At 41.7% G+C, this 25,102-nt stretch overlaps 2 long non-coding RNA genes across 4 annotated transcripts in view; both read left to right on the plus strand.

Annotated features, from left to right (window-relative positions):
• LOC310838865 overlaps positions 1 to 25,102 on the plus strand; it is a 73,398-nt gene that overhangs the window by 6,712 nt on the left and 41,584 nt on the right. For all 3 annotated transcript variants that reach the window (XR_014561184.1, XR_014561185.1, XR_014561186.1), the window contains exon 4: positions 21,903 to 22,057. This is a non-coding gene — a long non-coding RNA (uncharacterized lncRNA). The remainder of the gene's footprint in view (positions 1 to 21,902; positions 22,058 to 25,102) is intronic.
• LOC310838884 lies at positions 11,080 to 20,463 on the plus strand. The gene is made up of 2 exons (XR_014561206.1): positions 11,080 to 11,181; positions 19,970 to 20,463. It is a non-coding gene; the product is annotated as an uncharacterized lncRNA (long non-coding RNA).

Raw genomic sequence — 25,102 nt, forward strand, 5'->3', positions numbered from 1 at the left:
GCCAACTTCAAGGGATGCCTGAAGGGGGGTTGGTGGCAATTTTACTATACTAAAGGATGCCTCTCTTTAGCATCATGCTCCCTTCAAATTCTCAGTAATCCCAACATAGTCACACTACTCGAAAAGGATGTTGGAATTCCCTAAGCTCCAAAAGTTTTTTTCCTCTTGGATGATCCATCTATGTATGATTCAATTGTATCCTATCTTTAGCATAATACTTTCACATGTCCTCCATGTAATCCTTGGGATCTGTAATTCTATGCAGGGGCAGGGACAGCATTCAGTTTCAGACAAATTTTTGTTTTTAATTATATTCCACCTTTCATACAGAATTTAAGGTAAGTGGCAGTCATTAAAATATATGACAATATAGATACACAGACCTATACAATTGTATTACATAACGGGCAGCAGAAGATAAAATCACAGTGAAGAACAGCATATTCCATGTGCCTAATAAAACAGCAACAACAGAACCTTAATTTTAATTATTTTTAGCATACTGGTTCATGGAGGAGAAAAAGACGATGCTAGCGACAACTCCAAGTACTTTTTCCAAATGCATTGCTTCATCACTTTATACATGCTTTTTATGTGTTCTTTATTTTCACCTAGCCCATTCTTTGGGGACACTTCAGAATTCTCCCTTGCCTTCAAGAAGTGAAAGCATTATGTGTCCATCACATCTCTCCTGGTCTTTTCCCTCACCTTGAACATAAACATACTCCTCTACCATCTCTGGCTAATCACTGTCCCCATTCCTGGACATGCTTAGTAATCCTTTAGAAGGGTTTTGAAGAACTATTTGTTTCAGATGACCTATTGTTAAGAACCTAAAAACACAAGACTCCTCCTGCTGGATAAGACCAGTGGCGTAGCGTGGGGGGTGCAGGGGGGGCTGGCCGCACCGGGCGCAACATCATGGGTTAGGGGGCGCAAATCCACGGGTTAGGGGGCGCAAATTACTTGCCTTGCCCCGGGTGCTGACAACCCACGCTACGCCACTGGATCAGACCAAAGACCCATCCATTCTGTGTCTGTTCTTTTCGTGGCCAATGAGAAGTCCACAAGCAGGACCCAAGTACAAAAGCACTCACCCCATGTGTGCCACCCAACAAATAGTATTCAGAGGTATATGGCCCCCAATGCTATTTTTCTATAGCTGTCCTGCTCTTTGTAATGGGCAGATTTGTGAAAATTGTGTTCTGTATTATAGGGTGACTAGGTGTTTTGTTCTCACTGGTTCATTTAACGTTGGGAGTGTTCTGTAGTACAGTCATACCTCGGGTTAGAGACGCTTCAGATTGCACGTTTTTGGGTTACGGACGTGCTGAAACCGGAAGTACCAGAACAGGTTACTTCCAGGTTTCGGCGCTTGCGCATGCGCAGAATCGCTAAATCGTGCTTTGGGCATGTGCAGAAGCGCTGAATCGCAACCCGCGTGTGTGCAGATGTGGCGCTGTGCTGCGGGTTGCGAACGTGCGTCTCGCACGGATCACATTTGCAACCCGAGCGTCCACTGTATTGCATTTTTACATTTTGGTACTGCTGCTCATGTATTTCTGAACTGTTACCATGTAAGCCGCCTGGGGAGAGTTAACTCAGAAAGGAGCCCTATAAAATACAGAGTATATGTATTAGCTATGTTTTAATCCAGGGAAAACACTTGCATCACTTAAAAGCCTTTTCCTGAGAACCCAAAGAGCATCTGTTATACTATTATTTGAAAACTCCTGCCAGGATACATTAATGACCCTTAAGTTAAAAAAATATATATTTGCTTCTTCCCAGAATATGAACCTCATTTGCTGATATCCTCCTCCCTACAATATACTCCATAAAATATTCCTAATAGAAATTCCCTTGGGTGGGGAAGACCTCATTTCCAGTTAGTCCATTTAATCAATTCCTTCTCTGCTGGCATGAATTCACAGCTTCATACCCATTGCTTCAGCTCTTTTCTCCAATCACCATCATTTTTTATTTTCTTCCATATTGCTTCTATGCTTCTACAAGACTTCCTGCTAATAAGTGCTCTGCTAAAGGAAATTTTTTTTGGGGGGGGGTGTTGTGTGGCAAAGCCGCAGAATAAGCTTGAGGTGATTGCGGTTCTGTGCAGGCTGCCTACATACCATGCATTTAAAGCACGCACACACACACACACACACACCAAAAAAGAATCACTGGAACTGTAATTTGTTAAGGGAATTTTCCTGGGAATTGTAGCTTTTTGAAGGGTAAGCTGCAGTTCCCAGGACTCTTAGGAGGGGTGCTTTAAATGTATGTTGTGTACACAGCCCACACAACTTGCATGTTTTGGGAAAGAGTGCATCACTTAGCAGCAGAATTTTCAAACTCTGCCCCCGTTTACCAGTTCTGTTGAACATTTTAAGCATCTGGTAATTTAGGTATCAGGAACCGCACAAGAGATCCTGGTTTACAGAGCAGTCCAGAAGATAACTGCTTACTCTTCTTTGTCAAGCAGGACAGGTGGCTTGCTGCTGACTTCCAAATGCCTTCTGTTTGGCTGTAATCTTCCTTTCCTGCTAATCCTTCTGTCTGAGCACCTAGAATTGTTGGGCCCACTGGGCTTTCAGACCACCTGCTCTGTACTTAAACCTATATCTATGCTGCCTCTCCCTTTTTTGTGTGTGTGTACCTTATTCAAATTGTTTCTGGCACTTCCCATATCAGCCTGCCCATGCCACGCTTTCCTTCACGTTCCACTGCTAGAACCTTTTTCACAGTTCAAATTCCCAATTTGTTTCATACCATCCTTCAACAGGTATATTAAGCATCAATATTGCTATCATTTCTGTGCCAAGTAAAGATGTACCTGTCTACCTAGGCTTTTTAGGTTTTTGAACAGGTGTCTTTTTTAAACCTTCACTGTGTTTAGCTGGTTGTTTTAGCTGCTTTTGTTTGTTGATCTTTTTATGAAAGTGTTTACAGTTTTTATTGATTTGGTGGTTAACAAATAATTTTATGTTGTACCCCGCCCTGTGTGTCTGTGTCCTATAAATCTTTTAAATAAATTAATGTGTTTATAGCCTTTCCTTTACGATCTCTTGGGTTTTCACCCTTGAAGAGACTTATAAAAACCTTCACTCACAATTTCTTCTCCCTCTGCCTTCCTTCATGCTCTTTCCTGATTTTTGCAATCATCATTATAAATACTCCACTATTGGAACTGTTATTTGGTTTTCTGCCTTTCAACATGTCCCAAATAGAACTAAATTTGGATTGCTGCCCCATTCTCCAGCAATGATTTGCACAGTACGCCTTACTTCCATTCTTCTTTGAGTGCTGTCACCCTCTGCTGTCAATCAACAGTGCTGATTGTATTTCTATTCTGCATCTTGTTGTACATTATTTATACACTAGCCATTGATATACTGTGGCCACTCTGTCGTTTCCTTCTGTTCCCTGCTGTTCTACTCTGAACAACCATTCATTTACCATTGAGCCACAGAACAACATGTATGTTAAATAGACCTACTCAGAGCTGATGCAATGTATGTACCTCTCAGCTCCAATGTTATGAGCAGAGAGGAAAGCTCTGTGCATCTTGCCAGAAAGCCTATTCCACACATTTTCTGCGAGACCCAGTGCTGCAGAACAGCTCATTGCATAGCAGTTGCTGTAGTCAGTGATCATCATTCCATCTATTCCTTGAGAGAGATTTTTTCACATCTTCCTATATTGGCACTGTTTCTCTCCACGCCGCCTCTCCCTTCAAAGGAATCTTTAACAGGTTCCTTCTGAACTTCAAAACCAATTGAAGGGCACCTAGCTTGTCCCCTTTGTTCTTAGCTTTGAAGACCCCTTTGCTTGCTTCTTTGCAGCATGATTTACATTCCAAAACACACACAAAAAGAGGATTTCTCTCCTTGTTTCCTTCTCTTTCCCCATTTGTCAACTAAAAATATCTAATCAGTGGCAGCAGACTAGGGAAGGGGAAGGGCAGAGAAGACTAGGAATTGTTTGTGTTAAAGAAATTGTTTGCATTAATCTGTACAGTCAAATATGGATGATATTGGGCGAAGTGCCAGGGGTGAAAATGTTCTTTGAAAAGGCATAGAAATGGCCAGCTATTCAACAAGGAGAGCGATCTAGGTAGTGATCTGTAAGCAAGGGAGCACAATTGATCTTTGGGTGCTTTAAAAGGCCCACTGAAGAAAACAGTTATATAATTTGACCCTTAGTTAGAACTAAGCAGAAAATCGATCTGTTGCATCTCCCCAGGAAAAAAAATGGATCCAATTTATTCCAACTAAAATCCTATGTTTCTACAAAACTGAGCTAATTGCTCTTTCTATAGAAATTATACCACATCAGCCAGTAATTGTTGTTGGTGTTGGCATCCATCTGTCTCAGGAGACAATAGAGGAGTACACCTTTGCGGGTGAAGTCAAACTGCTGGGAGGTTGCAGTGCCTGCTGTGGCTGTAGAGACGAATGCAGGAGAGACATATTTTGTGGCAGCTGGGGCAGATGAAATAGGGTAAACACTTTTTATTGAGGGAGGCCCTGCAATTGGGCTGGCAAGAAGTGATACGCAGAAAATCAACATATGTCACTTGCCATGGCATATCATGGGGACAACACCATGCAAGGAATTCAGATATGAGCATTCCACCAGTGCAAGCATTTCTGCTCTCCGATGGAACCATCTCCCTGTGTGATGTTCTGGGGTGTACTCTCAACTCTCCAGAATGGATTTATAAGAAGTGCAGGCAGGGGGCAGGAGAGGGAGGAAACCCCACTGTACTAGGAGGAGTCCTTGTGCTGGCTTCCACCAGGTTAGTTTTACCCAGTACCTTCTGCTTAATTTCTGCCTATTGTGCAGCTGTTAAAAGGAACATAACCTCCATCAAGGGGGTGGGCTGCAGTGTCCCACTTCTGAGATATCTGAGCCACTTTGGAATCCGAAGCAACAAAGGTTTAAAGTGCTCCAAACCAAAATGGGATTTCAGTACAAATTTCTAAACTAAGGCAACTTGCTTTCCAAAGCAGTGCAGCAGGTTACAAACCACTTTTTGGAAGAAGAAAAAAGGCATAGCCCTAGTAGCAATCCTACCAGGAATTGAAATCTTCTTGTTTCTTCGGACAAATTTCCTGTAATATGACAATATGGAATTTGGATGACTTCACAGTCAAGGGTATTCCTACTAAATGTATTCCAGTCAGTGAAAGGCTGTCTGCTTGTGAGGAGAAAAGCAAAGATGAACAGGAGATTGCAGAGAAAATTGGTGATTTATTTGCATCAGTTTTCATACAGAAATATCTACCCTGGGGCTACTCTTGATTGTGAGAGTTCTCGGGGAGTGAATGAAATAAAGCAGTGCTGGATCAACATGATAAATTAAAGTGTCATCAATCATCTGAAAAGGACAGTATTCAGCTGAGAGCTGTGACTATGGGAGTTGGCAAATGTATAATAGATAACAAGGGAAGGATGCTACATTGGAACACTTTAAGGACAATTGACTACGATTTCTAAAGATGCTTCAGGTGATTTCAAAAGTCAGAATCTAGCAAAGCTATAAATGTTAGTAGAAAAAGCATTGACAAAAAGAGAAGGAAAATACATTGATAATGTCTGGGAAATTAACTAACTTTAATGGAAACGGGTAATAAATTCAGGAGGTCCCAGTGTTAAAATTTCCCCAGTGTTAAAATTAAGCTATATAGGAATTGTTCTTGAAGCTACAAACACGAGCCTGACCAAACTGCAGGAGGCAGTGGAAGACAGGAGTGCCTGGCGTGCTCCGGTCCATGGGGTCACGAAGAGTCGGACACGACTAAACGACTAAACAACAAAAGGAATTGTCGGTGCAGATGTCCATGTCAATGTGTGAGCATCTGAGTGCAGGACCAACAGTGCGCCCAATTCCTCGGAGCAGGACCAGCAGCAGGACCTTCTTCCATAGTAATTCATATGCTCTCATGTTTTTAAAAAATAAAATAAAGGAGGTTTCTACTAGTTTAGAAACAGTTCCCTAATGATAGGAAGTTTGAAACTCATTTCTCTGGATTGTTTCTGGCCCTTATTTGTTTGTTAGAAATGTTGTCTACCCCTCCTTTCAGTGTTCCAACTCTAAGAGCAGCTAACAACCCAAATTAAAAACAATTAAACATATATAACAATGTTTAAAATATTAAAACATGAAAGAGTGACAGTAGGTAAAATCAAAGTAACATTGTGTGTGTGTTTCTTTTTCTTTTCATGGTGCCAATATGAAAGCACTACCAAGTGGGCCTGCCTGAGGAGAATGTCGGGGTTCTACCAAAAAAACAAACCAACCAAGAAACCAACAACCAGAGACGGGTCTTAGGTAATTATTTTAATCCAGATTTGGGCAAAGATGTAGGTTGGGGTTGTCAGTGTGATGCCCTCCAGATGTAGTGTACAGTCATAGTGTAGTGGTTGGAGTTTTGGACCAAGACCTGGGAGACCAGAGTTCAAATCCTCACTCAGCTGTGAAGCTCACTGGATGGTAACCTTGGACAAGTCATAATCTCTTGGCCTAGCCTACCTCGCAAGGTTGTTGTGAGATTTAAATGAGGAGCGAGAGAACCATGTGTACCACATGTTTTTTCCTTGAAGAAAAAGGTGAGATATAAATGCAATAAATAAATAATGTTTGTTGGACTCCAACTCCCTTCAGCTCCAGCCAGCAAAGTCAATGGACAGGGATGACAACAGTTGTAGTCCAGCAACATCTGGAAGGCCATAGGAACTATAATAGATGATCAGCCTGGGCACAAATATTCATAATCAAACCTAATGACTGATACTCTTTGAAATGGTTTGCATTGGACTTGTAAAAATTTTCATTCTCCCCATGACAATAAGTTCTTTATTCCTCCTGGTGTTCATACATTTTCCTCCCCTTTTGTCTTTGGCCTCAAAATTCTTGATGACGATGATTTATTGAACATCTGGCTGCAGCAACAAAGTGGAGTTTAAAAGTGTCACACTGGCAAGAGAATGTGGATAAGTATGGTACTAGAAGGACTGTGTCTCTGAACAAACAACTCCTGGCAGAAGCCTTCCTTGAGTGCACAAGATAATCCCAACCAACCATTTAAAAAACAAAACAGAACACAAAACACAAACAGTAACAGCAAATAACCCAGCTCAGTTACAGTTAATGGAGTTGGCTCCCTGCGGCTTAAACAGGTGTAAGTTAAAGATACAGAACAGTAGCAGTTTCTTTCCCTCTCTCCCTCCCTCCCTCCCTGAGCTATCCTAATAATGGATGAGCTGAGAAAGGATGTGTTTGATGAATGACCCAGTGGAACAGCACTGAGGCCCAATGCAATAACACGGACCAGGTACGGAGTGATTCCTGTCAGCTTTGAGGGGGGCAGTCAGCAGGGAGAGGGGGGCACACTGATCAGGAAAAGAAGAATGAGCAAAACTAAACCAAATCATCATACTTAAACTCTTTAATGAGTCGCTTTGGGAAGAAAACCCCTTAAACTTTGAAGAAAACATAGGGGATAAGAACCCAGCAAGCCCAACAAGGAATTCAGCCCCAAAAGTGAATACTATTTGGCAAGGGCAGTTTCCCCACTGTGCCTCCCTCTCTCCCTAGTTTTTCTTTTCCTGCTTACAGATTCAGCACAAGAATTAGTTAAAAACCTGAATAGAAATAAATGAGTCATGTGATTTTCTTGACAGTGTGGAGAAAGCAGTATATGTTGCTCCAAAACAGCTCCTGTTACTCTTCCTGCCCTGCTGTAACCCACCCACAATGCAGCCTAGCTAAAATTACCAGCCTAAAATTACGCTAATGGATGTGAATTCGTTGACACTTGTCCCTTTGCCATGAGCCCTCTCCTCCTGGTGCCGCCGTTGCTGGTGGCAGTTGCTACTCGCTGTGACACGCCTCTTTCTGGCGTGCAATTTAGTCTCCTGTCAGTTGAGCAGGAAAAGCTGAGACAAAACCGCAAGAAACATGGGAGGTGGTTGTGAATGGGGGGGGGGGGGGAGGAAGTGAAGGTGCATCAGAAATTACCCTGATCTTATGACTCAGAATAAATCAACACAAGACTGCCAAGTCTTGAAATCAAAAACTCTGGTAATGGGGTGTGGCCCACAGAGGAAGTACAGGTCAGGGCAGAACCCAGGAAACAAGAGGGTCTTCCCCAAAGAAGTATGGGGTGGGGATCACTGGCTACAAAAAAATAAAACTAGCCTTGCCCCTGAACCTAAAGCAAAAAAACCCACAAACCCACATACAAACATGGAGTTGATTATGCCAACTCTACATGTTGAAAAATCTTAATTCTCACTCTTCTCTCTTCATCTGAGACCTTTGCTTATGACATACTAAAGCTACTGTGCTCAAATCAATATTACCATGATGACTTGTAATTTTAAGAGGACACATTCGTCTCAGGCCCCATAATCACATGGCCACTGCCACTTGCATACATCAAAGGGTTTTCTGAAAAATCTGTCGCGTATTAATAAATACCTCTATGTCTATGACTTTCTGTGAGGCCAAGTGTTACTGTTGAAATGATTTCAGATGAACAGCACTGGAAGAGAGGCTAGCAGAGTTAAATTTATTTATGTCCAATTTTCTGTGTCTAAAGTAAAATGCTTTTTTAAAAAAATGCCTAAACTGCAGTAGCGTAGGAAGGCAAGGGCGGGGGGGGGCAATCTATCTCCCTCAGGAGGAGTATGGGTTGCTACGTCGGTGCTAAACTGGTCAGCTCTGTTTTGAAATAAAAACAGCAAAGAGCAATTTCATGGGCAAAAAGTAGCTGAGGGAGTTCAGCAGATAACTGGTATGAGGCCTCAGTCTGGATTAGGAGCGTATTCCAAATTGTAGCCAAGAGGCTGCTTTTTCTTCAAAATAAAAGTGGCCAGTTGGAGCATGCTTTTTTTAAAAGTGTGTTGATCATAACATGTAGTTTGGCCTGAAGATTACAGTCCTAACACTTACTCAGGGGCCTATGGAACAGGGCCTGTCCAATACATTTTGCCACCTGAGGTGAGGCATTCCATGTACAGAAACCGACTGGGCAGCTGAATCTTAGTTCACCATTGGCAATGGGGCAGTGTTCGCCACTACACCATAGGGATGCAAACTAGTTTAGGGGGTGCAGGACAGGCCACACGGCACAGTTAGTGGGCTCAGGAAGAACAGTTTGCAGGAAGAACAGTTTGCCCCTCAACATTTCTACCTGAGGCAGTAGCCTCAGTCTGACCAGCCCTGCCATTGGACATTATGAGCTTTACATCTGAGTAAACATGTGTGGCATTAGGCTGCAGTTCAGTATTATTTACACATTGCTTGGTTGAAATCATTTTAATCTTCTTCACAAGTTACGTTAGTCTGAGTTTATTTGTATCTAGAGGGAAATTATCCCTCACATAGCCCCAACTAATGCAGAGATTAAAGTCACTAGATGCGTAGCTGATTCTGGCACAGAGCCATTGAAAATAGAGGCAAAGGGAAGTTACTTCTTAAGGTTATGGGACCTGAAGTTCCCAGCAAGCTTAGGAAAGCCCAACCAAAGTAATGTGAGATTTAAACTCAACAGGCTATATGTATATATACATTGGATTTATTAAAATAATAACCATATTCCTGAGATTTGGTTAATATTGGTTTTTAAAAGGCAATGTATAAATATTAAAATACACTAAAATAAATCTGTATTTATTTCCACCTATAGCATGGGGTTGCTGGCACAACTGCTGCAAAGTCTTTAGTGTGCATCCCATCCACTTCAACAGATTGGCCATCTTTAATGTCATTAGTTGTATAACAAATACCAATCTGTTCCTTTCTGGTCTAGTTCTTGCTAACATAGCACTCTTTCTCCTAGCTATCCTGGCTCACAATGGCTGGAATTGGTTCTCTGTTAATTCTAGCACCATACAAATGTTGCATTGTACACACGTTCACACACGGCATAAAACTATATTCACATTCAAAGAATGCACATGTGGGAGAACCTGAATATATTTGGAGTGATGCTCTTATTTTCACTATGTGGGCACATAAGGTTGTGTCAACTGCTGAATGTGTGGTAGCATCTTGCAAACCATAGAGCAGCTTTCCCCAGCCTGGTGCCTCCAGATGCTTTCATCTACAAACTCCAATCAGCCCCAGCCAACATGATAGCACTGTTAAGGGATTACGTGAATTGTAGTTAAAACTATTTGTCTGATCAGCATATGTTGATCAGCTACCAGGTGTGTCACTACTTATGCATTATGCATCACCAAAAAAAAAGAAGACAAATAAGACACTTGATTTATATAAAAATTGTATATGCTGATTTAGAATAGAGAAATGTTTAGTATAGTTTAATAGAAAAATATGCCTGTTGTTTTTGTCCATGGAGTTTTCTTGGCAGTGGCTTACCAGTTCCTGCTCATGAGTTTGACCAAACTGCGAGAGTGCCTGGTGTGCTCTGGCCCATGGGGTAATGAAGAGTCGGACACAACTAAACGACTAAAAAACAACAACTAGAAAAATAACACATCTCACCACCATGGGGGTAGCCAAGGGGAGGGCAGGGGCAACTGCCCCTCCATCAGGTAAATAAAAACACCTAACTGAACAATCACGTCACAGATAGCTCAGTTCTGCCCCACCCCAACATAAAGTCTGCACCCCTAACAATCCTGGCTACGCCCATGCTCACCACTTTGGTTGTCATTAACTCTGCAGCATTATTGGGATCAAACTTAGGTTGGTGGACTCCGTCCCAGGAGGAGAAGAAAGGAAAACAGAGGAGGCCAGTTGTTGGGAAATGAGGTCAAAGGAGGTGAGTTGTCCCCATTATGCCTCAACTTCAGTTGCTTCGGAAAGGGGCGTAAGGATGCCAGCTCTGACCTCTCAGCGGAATGGAGAGCCTCAGTGGAGGCTAGGGAGAACTGCAGGCTGCCAGGCGGAGAGGCACTCAGGAGGCGGTAGCATGGGCATAGCTAGGATTTTTGTTAGGGGGGGCAGGCCTTTTGTGGTGGGGGCAAAACCAAAGTTAGCTATGTATTTTTATTTATTTTTATTTATTGGAGGGGGGAGCTGTCCCTCCCTGCCCCCCTTGGCTATGCCCATGAGCAGCAGCAGCTGATCAGAAGCCTGAACAAGAGGGTGTGGCATTGTCACCTATAACTAAGCACGACCTCGCAGATGGGCATTCTTGCAAGGTGAGCAAGTCTCATGAATGAGTGTGTCATGCCTCAACTTAAAAGCTTGCCAGGAGGGATGTGGAAGCTATTGCTTTGTTATTTCTATCTAGTTCTGAACATTTTCCCTGATTCCTAACCTTCAGGTAGATTAGTGATACAATTATTTGTTATACATCAAGCCAGTATTTATTGTGTCTTAAGAAATTGCATAATACAATAGGCCCGGAAATCCGGTAGCTGGCATAATGCATTTCAGTACTATTAGAGTTGCCATTTTTCAGAAAGTAAAATTCCTGACACCAGCAAAGTTGTTATTTTTAGGAAACCACCAAAATTGTTGAGCTTCTTTGGAGATATCTAACCCAAAAATACCGGTAGTTATTTTAAACTTTCAGAGCTGTTTCCATACATCCGGGTTTTCAGCAAAAATCCCCTGATGCCATTTTTGCACCCCAAAACCAGGAATTTTCCTGACATATGACAAGCCTAGAACTAGCCTAACACTCCACAGAAGTCTTTTTTTCTACCAGGCTTGGCTTCTTCTAGTACAAATGTATGAGCAATGAGCTTTTTAGAAGAGTCCCTGTGAAATCCCACCATCCAAGGCAAATCATCAATGAAGTCACTAATTTCTTTCTGGAACTGGAAGGAAACTACTTCTTTAACAACCCTTCAGCTATTATTTGCATCTGCTGTTCCTACATAGAAAAGACCTAATTGATTAACCTTCCTCTCAACTATAAGCAGTGCTTTTTTCTAGGGGTACGAAGGGGTACACATACCCCTAAACGTTTTGTGAATCTTTGTACTTTTGTCCATTTACTGTATTTATTTTCTCCGATTTTAACTATTAAATGGTGATTTTCTTGAAACAAAATGAGAGTACCCCTAAACATTTTTTAGAAAATAAGCACTGACTATATGAGTAATAAACATAAATAAGTGCCTCTACGATTACAAAGGAGAGGGAATTAACTCTGATTAACACTATGATTGTTTTCCTGAGTTGTTTAAACATAGGAAAAACTTCCAGAAGGATAGTCATGTTAGTCTGTTGCAGAAGAAGCTAGAAGCCAGGTATTACATTACATTTTTCTTACATATGGGGAGATATTCCTAATAAATTTGGTGCTTGGATTAACTTTTACCACCCACCATTCTACATACAGTGGTACCTCAGGTTAAGTACTTAATTCGTTCTGGAGGTCCGTACTTAACCTGAAACTGTTCTTAACCTGAAGCACCACTTTAGCTAATGGGGCCTCCTGCCGCCATCGCGCCGCCGGAGCACAATTTCTGTTCTCATCCTGAAGCAAAGTTCTTAACCTGAAGCACTATTTCTGGGTTAGCGGAGTCTGTAACCTGAAGCGTAGGTAACCTGAAGCGTAGGTAACCCAAGGTACCACTGTATTAGCTAACTGAACTCTTAAGCCTATATTCCAAGGCAACTTGTTTCACATGATTCAATCTGGAGAGGTAGTCTAGGTGTTTGAACTGGCTCAGTTTCTAACGTGATACAAATAATTCTTAGTTTCATAGTTTTTTTCTAAACAAGCCAGGTTCCATTGCTGTGTGAAAACAGACCTGGAAATAAAATACTAGATCATCAACATGCTTTCCTTGGGGAACTATTCACACAATACCTTGGTTTGAACTAATTAGTTAGTTAACAAGCCATTGCTTTCAAGCAGGAAACATTTGAGCAAATATTTTATAAGTCTCCTAGGGCCTTTGGCGCAGGCCAAATGCTCTGCAGGTGGAAGAACCCTTTTTAAGCCTCTGATCTTCAGTCTCACTCTTGCCTTGTTTTTAGACAGTAAAGTGATACTCATTAAGAACTTGGCCGAACCAAAGACAAAGAGCATGGATCAACTTGCATACTGCAAGATGTGACAGATTTGAACCTACAGGGGCCAGACCCAAGCCATGCATAGCTTGTAAACAGATTATAATCTGACCAGGTCAATAATTTTAGGCCCTTCAGGATTTGAGGCTGTTACTACTTTGAGATGTGGGAAGCTCCATCACGTTTGTCAGTTTGCCTCTGATGGGACCAAGAGAGCGGTAATACCAGGTCTGGTTTTCGTTATCACTACTACTGCATGGTTACTATAGCAACGTACTAGGCCGCACTGCAGAGTTTGCTTCATTATGGTATGGTCTGCATATGATTGCCTGTGTCTGTGAGGAACAGAGACACAAATCCAAATTTAAAGTGGGAATATGAGGTTCCTTTCCTGCCCTCTGCTTTTCATTCTGGATTAGCTTCCAAATGTACAGAAACCAGAACTCTACCTAGCGATCTCATGAGTCTCTATTTTTACTTGGGAATTCAGAGAACAGAGGTACATTTTTATTCCTTAAGAAAATATAATTCATACCCAAGAATCCTGTGAACTCAGGCCAGCAACCAGTGCTGAATATTTGAAATTCAGACCCACAGAGGAGATCCTGAGAGACTCTCAAAGTTTGCTATAGCTACAAACCTTTGAAATAAAAAGTGCCTGTGTTAATGCCCATATGAACACGTTGAGGGGGGAAAGCAATTCCTTCCTTTGTTGAGTCTCAGAAATGGACATGTTGATTAAGGCAGAAGACATATGTGCTTCCTTGGGAGTAAGCGCCATTGAATTTAATGGGATTTAATGCTATGCTACATATACTGGTTCAGGCTGCATGTTTGCAATCCTAAATAAATTTACTACGTCGTAATCCCACTGAGCTCAGTAGAATCTACTTCTAAGTAAACATACATAGGATTATGTAGCACAATAGCCCCAGAAAATGAGATTATTAGTGCTACTATCATTCAGATAAAATCTGACAGAATCTGGCTCACACTTTAGAAACTAAAGTCTAAACTTTAGTATCAGATTTTTAATATAAAAGTATACCTTAGCCAATTGTACTCAGAAATGGAAAAACAACATTGTGAAAGGAAATAGATGCTGAGACAGGTCAAACTTCTTCAAGTGCTTTATTACATCTACTCCAAACAAAGTTTTCCCCTCCTATTGACATCATGTAGCTCGACAGGTTAGTTTTTCCTATTACATAAATTTCTTTCCCTCAAGAAGATGGGTTTGCAGAACAATAATAAGGAAGGTCTGGGGAAGTGCAAAGTTGGGAATCCTTTGCAGCATCTGAAGACTTTCTGGCTTCTGCAAGCCAGGCTGAAAGAAGTGTTGGTGGGGTTTTTCTTTCTTTTTCTGCTACACCAGCTGCACTCTCCAAGCTATCATGGGCATGGATCTCTCAGGTGGTTCATGGGATTTAGGAGCCAGTCGATCACAAGTCTCCAGTGCCCTGCCACCTCCACCTTCCAAAATGGCTTGTTTCGGGAACTTTTTGCTCCCTACTGTAGGCAGGAGGACCACTGGAGGTTGTTTATTGCCCACTTGAGTGGAGCTGGTACCTCCATTGTACCCATCCTACCCCAAGCCAAGGAAATAATAGTACCTCTCTATTCAGCCTTGGTCAGATCACACCTGGAATACTGTGTCCAATTCTGGGCCCCACAATTCAAGAAGGATGTTGACAAGTTGGAACGTGTGCAGAGGAGGGCAACCAAGATGATCAAGGGCCTGGAAACTAAGCCTTATGAGGAATGATTTAGGACGGGTAGGCAACCTAAGGCCCGTGGGCCAGATGCGGCCCAGTCTGGTTTAGGAGGTGGGGATCTTTAGCCTGGATAAAATAGGTCTGAGAGGAGATTAGTCTGGAAAGGTCTGAGAGGAGATATGATAGCCATCTTCAAACATCTTAAGGACTGTCACATGGAAGAGGAAAGGAGGCTGCTGCACCTTTAAGAAGAAATTTCAATAACTGTAGTTTGCATAAGAAGTTGAAGTTCTCTGTTCTACATAGCTATTAAAAAGTGCAAGAACCCAGTGCTTCTTTTCTTCTGGCCACACTAACTGGAGGCTGTCACATCCACACTATACATTAAATGCACATAGCTTCCTAAAAAAACCATGGAAACTGTAGTTTGTTAAAGGTGCTGGAAATTGTAGCTCTGTGAGGAGTAAACTACAGTTCCGATCATTCTTTGGGGGAAGTCATGTGCTTTAAATGTATGATGTGGAAAGGAAACTATTTGTTGTTAACATGCAACAGTTCCTGCATTGTTTCATAATTCTAAAAAAAAAGGTAAAGGACCCCTGACAGTTAAGTCCAGTCACAAACGACTCTGGGGTTGTGGCGCTCATCTCGCTCTATAGGCGAGGGAGCCGGCGTTTTGTACAGCAGCTATCGGGACACGATTAATACATCTGGATAAGGTGGGTTATGATTTGCAGTTATGTAGCTAGAGGGAAGTTACCATATCATCAATGCCTGAGAAAAACAACTCATGACTTTGGGCAAACTATAAAAAATTGTCAAGACCAATTCTGTAGACTTGGATGTAGAAAGGGATGCTAATAATAAAACTGTCACCTTCTGTATCTGCCTCACAACCACCGTTCTGATAATGACATCTCTATCAGAGTGTTTCCAGATGACCCAATAGCTTCCAGAGTACTTTTGGTATCTCTTCGGTTAATATTAAGCCTGAGTCTCTTATCATTTCCTCAAAGTAAAGTTATTGATCCAATAAACAACCCCCTCTAGCAAGAGAGGAAAGCTGCTTGTGAGACTCACAGCTTGCCTTTTAAGTTCCGTATCGATCAACAAACAAAGTGTTTCACCTGGTAGCTGGGCATGAATGAGGAATTAATCTTATATTCTGTACCTTTCTGAAGGCAACTAGTTACTGCTTATGAAACTGAATCATTCTTGAATGCCTATTTTCCCACAAATAAACTAGGTAGAAGAGTTATTGGGGAATTGTGCATGGTCTGGACCCTATAGCTATTCCTCTTTTTGTTGGCTGTGTCCTTAGACAGTGATAACAGCAGCAAGATAGAGTGGGGCTGAAGAATCAGCTACTTCTGTGCATTTGTTTCCCTAACTACCAGCTCCAGTTTCATCCATTTCCTTAAAATGAGGACCAAATAACCCTACAGTGGTCACATTCCTTGCTGGGCATGTGCCTACTACAACAAGTGGGAGATGGGAAGTGGGGGACAATTAGAAGCCACGGCTGCCTCATGCCCCGATTTAGCAACGCTGGGAGAACTTCCATTTTGCAACATGGCACTCCTACTCTTTCCTATTGCAAAGCACTAGCCAAAACCAGATTTGTTTAGCTTTCAAGCTAGAACTATATTAGGTTGTTCTGCTGAAGACAATAAACTCTTTGTTGAATCCATTCAATGTAGTAAGAAAATACTCACAGGCTATTTCTCCCAAAAGTTTTTCATGGGACAAAAATAATGGGTTGTACTCAACAAGTTTCTATTCAGAGTAGACCAAACTGAATTAATGAACCTAAGTTAGTCATGTCCATTAGCTTCAATGGGTCTACTACTCTGAGTAGACTAGCATTGAATACAATCCTATGACATGTATACCTGGCAAACAGTTTTCTAAACAAGCTGGATTTTTCTTGTTCTTCTTCCTACAAGGACTATTTGGTAAGCACTGTCATTCCAATGGAAGGTTGTGTCTCAAATAGATACAAAGCAAACCAAAGATAATTAAGATATGATCTCTATTTCTACATAAATTCTCTTTGGGAGCATTCTCTGACATTTAGCAAAAGGCAAACCCCATTGGCTTTGGTCCAGATTTGTCAGATTATTTTTCTGAATGTCTGCTGAACATCTGAAAATACTGCAGTAGATCCAGATTATTTCTAGGCCAAAGACAATGAGATCTGCTGCACTGATATGAGATAATAGCATCATTGGCCCACATCAGCACACCCCAGATCTTCTCTAGACCTAATGTGCTGAGGAGGGGGTTTACGGGTCTGTCCTCCCCCATCACAAGCCATTTCTTCCCAACATTTTCCATCTGGAGTTTTCAATACACATAGTGGCAAAATACATAATTTGCTACCCTAACTAGAATTGTTTGTTTAAATGTAGGCCAGAAGCCTGCTCAAAATCAAGGGAAAATAAATTACGAGAGAAGAGACTAAAAATAAGCAGTTTACCAAATAGTCAAAAGAGTTTATGTAGGTCCCCTCAGGACAGGTTCACCAGCAAGAGTATTTTGTGCCAGACACTCATATCTAACTGTGTTTATAGCTCATAAACATGCTCAGGAGCATTTTGACCCTGATGGTCAGTTAAGGGGGAATGCCTTTACTTAGCTTCCTATCGTGCTTTGCAGTTTTATAGTGCAAGCATTTCAACCAGATTGAACTAGTGCAACCTTGATGAAGAAGACGGGACTGAGCCTCAGGCCAGAACACTGGAACACATTCCAGCAAAATACATGTTCATCAATCTATGCTCAAGAATCATCCAGCACTGTAATATTTAACTTTCAGGGAACGTCTTATTGATTTTATCAGGCTGGATTTACACATGATACTAATGCTTGGGGGAAATGCAACTTAACAGAAGTCACTCTCTTTTCTTGTTTTGAAGTTATCCTACCATCTTCTCCCTCAGGTAGTACATTATCTGCACAAATCAATACAACTCACAACACGTCTTTTAGAATTCCCCAGCCCCTGAAAGTTCCAACTAGGTTTTTTTAGTGTCAGAAACACTAAGAGGTAATTGCTGTGGGATGGGGATGCTAGTGCAAAAAGCTGAGAGCAGGAGAGTCTTCTGTACATAAACTGTACAGTACTTGCAAAATCATCTTCTTGAAATCTAATAATACGTTGATTTTCGATACATCGTGGGACTTCAGAAAAAAATTATAGACTAGCTTTCTAGTTAGAGCAATTCGTCTCTCCTACGCTATTTTTTCTAGAAACTAACACCTCCAGATACTGTCTCTCTCTTCACAATGCCTTCATTCCTGATTTCTCTTTTTTCATTCTGTTCTGCCGCCGTCGCCGCCCCCCCTCCCTGATTCCAAAGATAATGTGCTGTTATGGTTGTGCATTGCACCCAAATTTCCGCTTGCAGACTTCTGCTTCTGCTCTTAAAAGTATGTGGAGTCCTCTTTGTAAATACTTAAGGGCCAGTATTAACCAGTGGCAGCCCAAGACAGATTGTTACCTGAGACAGAGCCCAGATGTGACAAACACACATCCCATGTCAGGGCTAAAAGCCATTCCAACCCCAGTTAGATACCCCCTGCAATGTAGGAATATTTTGCCCAATGTGGAGCTTGAACCCATGACCCTGAAATGAAGAGTCTCATGCTGACTGAGCTATCCCTGCCTTCATCCATTATGGCATAGTCTCATGGGGCCTGAATCAGGTTACTTCACCCATTTGCCTTGCAGGTTCAGTCCTGATATTCATTCACAATTTGACTATTTTTAACGCATATCAACAAAAATGGGATCTTTTTGTTTTTTAAAGTATTTTTATGTTAAATTTTCAGATTATACATTTCAAAATAAACATATTTCATTATAGCCATACATTCAGTGACTTCCCTCCTTCCCCTTCCAAGGGTCTTTTAATTTACCCACCATTCCTGCATATTTTGTATATCCGTCTAATTCAGTTCTCCAATCTTACATCCCTTTGCAATATATTATACTGTTGAATTTACCTTAATACTGGCAACATTTTCAACTGTCTACAATTATTTTGTACACTCAGCAAAAGAAATCCACTCCTCTTTAAATACTTGCTCTTCTTGCGCTCTTATTTTACTTGTTAGACCTGCTAACTCTGTATATTCTGTCTTAAGTTACCAATCCTCCTTCCTAGGAACCTCCCTCACCTTCCATTTTTTATCTCAAGATCCGAGCCAATGTTGTTGCATACATACCGTAATTAAGTTTTTTTGAGACCTGGGTATCTCTGTCTGCACCATTCCTAGCAAGAATGCTTCTTTTTGGAGGGGAATGTTTTAAACATTTTTTTATCTCATATGTCATTTCCCAATATTCTTTAACTATTTTGCATGCCCACCACATATGAAAAAAGGTTCCTTCCACTTTTTTACATTTCCAACACAAATCCGATTTCGATTTATACATTTTAACTAATCTACTCAGGGTTAGATACTATCTATGAATCATTTTCATGTAGTTCTCTTTCAATGTGTAGCATACTGTGAATTTCAGGTCTTTCTTCCAAAGATTCTCCCAGAGCTTTAGTTCTATATTATATCCTATGTCAGTTGCTCAGTTGGTCATTGAAGCTTTAACCAGCTTGTCTTTTGTTTCCCATTCCAATAAAAGTTTGTACATTTTAGACAATAGTTTTTCCTTATTCTGCAATAACTCTCTTTCAAATTGTGAGCTTTGGTCTAAGAAACCATTTTTCTCATCTAGTTTAAACATGTCGCAAGGCTGATAATACTGTAACCACTCAGTAACTTGTTTCCTTAGTTCGCCTATAGGTTTCAATCTGTGTTTACTCCCTGAGAAGTCTAGCAAGTTTCTATAGGTCACCCACTGTCTATCCATGTTGATTCTCTTGATTGTAATTGCTTCAGTTGGCGATAACCATAGGGGTGTTTTTCTTTCCAGCAAGTTTTTATATTTCTCCCAGACTCTGCACAAATTCCTCCTAATAACATGGTTCATAAAATTCTTATAGGTTTTAGCTTTCCCATACCAAAGTCATGCATGCCAACCAAATTTAATATCATGGCCTTCCAAATCTAATACGTGAGCATTTTTCAATACAATCCATTCCCTTAGCCAACACAAACAAGCCACCTCATAATATAATTGAAGGTCTGGCAGGGCAAAGTCCCCTCTTTCTTCAGTATTTATCAAAATGTTCTCAGCATCTAAGAAAATTAAAGCTGTTTGTTTTTTGTTTCTCACTTCCAGGTATTCAATCAAATTTATTACATTGTCTTTCAGTTGATGACCTGGAAGAAAACCTGCTTGATCTCTTTGTATCAACTCACTCAAAACTCTTTTCAATCTATTAGCTAAAATTGCAACAAATAATTTGTAATCACAATTAAGTAGAGAAATTGCTCTATAGTTCTTAGTCCTCTTTAAGTCACAGTCTTGTTTATCAGGGTGCTATATGCATTTTTCCATGATGCTGGGACCACTCCTGTCACCAAAATTCTATTCATAGTGTCCTTGAGTAGTCAAATCAATGCATCTTGAATTTTTTTATAATAAATTGCTGTAATCCCATCTGGGCCTGGTGCCTTAGCCAACTTCATTCGACTTATTGCCAGCTGCTGTTCCAACATTGATATGGGTGCATTTAAAATCCTCATTAGATACCTTAGGTATATTACACTCATTTAAATAAGATTCCATTTTCTCAGGTTAAAAATGGGATCTTTCTTAATCCAGAATCCATTTTTTTTTTAAATAATCTATTGTAAACCTGTATTTTTAGCTGTTTCTGTTTTATCTGTCAGTCACCTTGAGTCCCTGTCAGGGGAAAAGGCGGGACACAAAGAAATAGATAATTATAAATACTTCCTAAGTTTGTAAACATCTGAACTGGTTGTTGTTGTTGTTTAGTCGTTTAGTCGTGTCCGACTCTTCGTGACCCCATGGACCAGAGCACGCCAGGCACTTCTGTCTTCCACTGCCTCCCACAGTTTGGTCAGACTCATGTTTGTAGCTTCGAGAACACTGTCCAACCATCTCGTCCTCTGTCGCCCCCTTCTCCTTGTGCCCTCCATCTTTCCCAACATCAGAGTCTTTTCCAGGGAGTCTTCTCTTCTCATGAGGTGGCCAAAGTATTGGAGCCTCAGCTTCAGGATCTGTCCTTCCAGTGAGCACTCAGGGCTGATTTCCTTCAGAATGGATAGGTTTGATCTTCTTGCAGTCCATGGGACTCTCAAGAGTCTCCTCCAGCACTATAATTCAAAAGCATCAATTCTTCGGCGATCAGCCTTCTTTATGGTCCAGCTCTCACTTCCATACATCACTACTGGGAAAACCATGGCTTTAAAGTTTAATTTCACCACTGATATGCTGTAGTAATATCTTGTTCCCATCCATGTTGGCATGATCTTGCATGTGAAAAACATTTGTTAGTTTCTTGCTGTGATGCCCTTTACTCAGGGAACAAGAGAGACACATTGCAGAATTCTAAACAAGTAGCAATTTTGGTCTTCCCTATGGGAAGAGGGGTAAGACAAGCTGCTTTATCTACTCCTGTGCTGCTGTTTGGTTTTAAAATTTGTTTTGTTTGAACTTTTTGTGATTTTTTTTTCTTGCCATTTATGATTCTAACCCACCTTTGAAAAGTTGTTTTTTGTGGGCCATGATAGAAATAATTAAATAATAATATATTTTTGTTACATTGATCACTAATTTCTATAACATACCGTTTCACAGCATAGATTGCAGATTCTGGTTCCCCTCCCACACATTCTGAATTCCCATCAATGATGTTTGCTGAATTCAGGCTATCTGTGTCATATTCTCTGGTTACCTTTTGGTGAGGTTGCCAGAAGTTCCCTATTTTAAGGGCTGTCTCATTATCTAGGAAAGTAGAACATAAAGGAGAAGATCCTTTATTTCTGGGGCGTAGGACTTCACAAAGCAGGCCCCCAGAGCCAAACAATGTTTATTTACTTTGGATATTTGAAATTTGGCAGCACAGTCTTCATCCTCAAGGAACAAGTCACAGGGTGGGAATGGAAAAATCTCATTGCCCCAGAGGCTGTTTTTCACAGTGTAACAACCCCCTGTCCAATAAAGCAAGATGAAAGAGCACCTTTGCTGCCAGAGTGAAGTAAAGTGATTAAGAGCTCATTAGACCCCCTTCATGCTCTTTCTACAGCTCCTCCTCTACGCAAAGCACCAAGATGAAGCTAATGCATCTAGACAAGGAACAACAAGAGGTGATGAGCCCTCCCTGCTCAGCATAGAACTGCAGGCAGTGGTGGGTTTGGGGAGAGTCAAAGAGATTCCACAATTCTCTTCGGCTTTTTAAAGGTATTGTGCAAATGGCACTGAAATTAGAAAGTGGTAAGTAGAACATGGAGGGGGGGGGAGGGATGAAAAGGGGTAAATATATCCTAAGTCTTAGGAACATGAGGTGAGAAAAAATCTTATATAGGTGAGGATTTGAAAGAGTCTATTGAAAACCAAAATAGGATCATTATCACATGGGGCGCTGTGGGTGGACAGTGTGAGCAAGCCATTAATTGCAAAACGATTCACACTGCACCCCTGTGTCCTCATTCTTGAACCAATTTGCTTTTTCACATATGCCTGAGTGACTCAGGACATGCTGAAATGACTGTTCATTTGCAGCAGGTTCCTTTGACACAGATCAATATGGCTCTGTCTCACTACCTATATAGAGACAAAACCACCTGGTGAGGTTACTTAGCCCATTGCAAGTGCTTATTCAGGGAACTCAGCCATGCTAGCAAACAGCAGTTAATCTAGCACTTTTGTCCTAAATGCAATCCTAAATCCCCATTGATTTCAATGGTGATTACTTCCACTAGCAAGCGACCACACAACATGTGATACTCAGTTGCAGGTAGTTTGCTAATGACTCCCCCACACCTTTTACAAAGAGTGCCTTCAAAACCAGAAGATCTGCATGGAGGAGGGAGGAAAATGCCAGAGGGAGAAAAGTTAAGAAGTGTCTCACGTGGGTTTTCCACTTTATGTTTCAGCCTCCATAGCTACATTTTAAAGAGAAAAATATGTCATGGAAAAGAGTGGAATATATTGTTTCTGGCAACTTTCAAATTACTTGTTGTGAGGGTGTTTGTTTTTTATTTTTTTTAAAAATGTTTATTGCTTTTATCATGGTGCTGTCTGCCATCTTGAGCTGCTCTGGAGAGGAGGGGCAGGTTTTTAAAAAATAATCACCACCATCATACAGGGCATCGCTTGTGATTTGGCCCTCATTCAGAGGCAGTTTTAGGGTAGTGCAAGTGGGGCGGCCGCACTGGGTGCTGCGCTGCAGGAGGCACCACAACACTGCTGTAGAATTGAGCATGAGAGCCGGGGGGGCGGGATTTGGCGTTGCACAGGGCGCTGCTGAAATTTGAGAGCCCACCACTGCCTCATTGCATTCAAAATGGCAGCTTAAATTGGTGCCTGGCTGGATAAGGGCAAACAAACTGTGTTTCTCTCAATTTAGCAAGCCCACTTCCATTCTGTTGCACTGATTCTCCTAATCTGTTTGTTTCGTTCTTTGGTTCTCTCCATAATCAGCAAAAAGTTAGGGTGTGTATGAGATAAAACAAATAGCATGAGTGATTGAGTCAGAGAAGTTTCTGATCTTATTTTTATTACTAAACCCTGCCTAGAGGACAAATGTAGTTTTACCATAAGTGTTTTAGCTGCTGATACAGGTTCTCAGCCCATGGGAAACAGTGAGGTTGAAAAGCCTGGCTCCCCAACCTTCCCCTTGCATAGGCAGCTACCACATTTTCCTCACCCAGGGTAATCGTTTGTGTATTTAATGTTCATCCAGGACAGACTCTTACGCCTTAGGAATTGCTGTCAGCTGTGTCAGGTGCTTCCTATATTTTTCACGGTATTTATACTTCACAAAGAAGGACTACAATGAGCCCTTTCTTGGTCTGGTATAAATGAATGTGATTAACTTAGGCCCATTCATTTCAGTGGGTATACTGTCTGTATGGGTTGTTAGGGGAGTGGTAGTACTTCTGGCGGGAGACACACTATGCTCCTTCTGGGGTAGTTTGTCCAGCTTTGGTCCCCACCCTGCACTCAGCTCTCATCTGTGGCTCCTAGAAACTGTCAGCGTGTGACAGCAGCCACACACCAGGAAATGGCTTCAACTGGCCAGATAAACCAAGTGAGGGTAGCCGATAGGTCTCACACCCTTGGTGAGTTAGGGACTTCGCCTGCATGCGAAGAGAGGCTCCAGTAGATTGAGCGCACAACACCAATAGTGGGTCCAATCATCAAGAAGGCAGTTTCTGCACATGCTGTGAGGAAGTGAGGGCAGATGGGGCTCGTCAACCTGAGAAGGTAGCCCATCTCAGAGAAGGAAAACTCTGACCCTAAACCTCTGCTGCATTGCAGGATATCTTTGGGAGAAGAAAAGGCTAAGGAGTAAACCCTACACAAATCAGGATTGGAGTCCCTAAGACAATTTGTATGGCACTTTGTACGCCTCTTTTGGCAACTCTTGCAGCCATGCTGGTGCCAAACATATTGCTCTGCTTTCCTTTGCACCACATCAGTGAAGCCGAGAGGGGGTGTTGTTGTCTGGGCAGCCCAGGACCTCCATACACACTGCCCAGGTTTGTGTCATGGGGAGGTCATTTTGGTGCTGCTAATGCAGTGGTTTGACTTCACCCCCAAGAGTGCACTCCATTGTCTCTCAATGAGTAGAAGTTTGCTGGATACAACCCAGAGCCTCTGTGCGTGCAATTCGTATCTATGTAGGCTATATTCAGAAGTTCTGATGCAGAAGCTAAGGGCACAAGCTTAGTTTAAAATGGGTTGGATGTCCCGAATGGGACTTGTCTGTGACATAAGCTATAAGCTGCTGATTGTGCTACCTTTACTGGGAAGACACTTCTGTAAATGGCGTTTCCATGGACCTGGCTTCCGTTACGGTGTTCCATTACACCAGAAGCAGTTTAGTCATGCTGGCTACATGGATCTGGGAAGCTGTTTATGGACGAATGCCGGCTCTCTTGGCCTGAAGCAAAATGAGTGCCGCACCCCATAGTCACCTTTGACTGGACTTAACCATCCAGGGGTCCTTTACCTTTACCTTACTTGTGTATGTGACAGCACCATCACTAGACTGAACAGGCTCCTCTGAGGGGCTCTATTTGTGGCCCCTTTCCTACAATGAACATCTGTGTACCTGCTAAATCAGTGCCTGTGTAAGATCCAGATCACTGTCTCCAAATTAACCGATTTGTTTCAAGAGGATCAAAATCTGGCCTGCCCCAGCATTTCGATCTTCTCAGCACATACCCTGTCTAAAAGGGGTCCGTAAGCAAGTGGTCCTCCCACAGCACAACTATTCTT

This window comes from Podarcis gaigeae (genome assembly GCF_964106915.1).
Source record: "Podarcis gaigeae genome assembly, chromosome: 2".
Lineage (NCBI taxonomy): Eukaryota > Metazoa > Chordata > Lepidosauria > Squamata > Lacertidae > Podarcis > Podarcis gaigeae.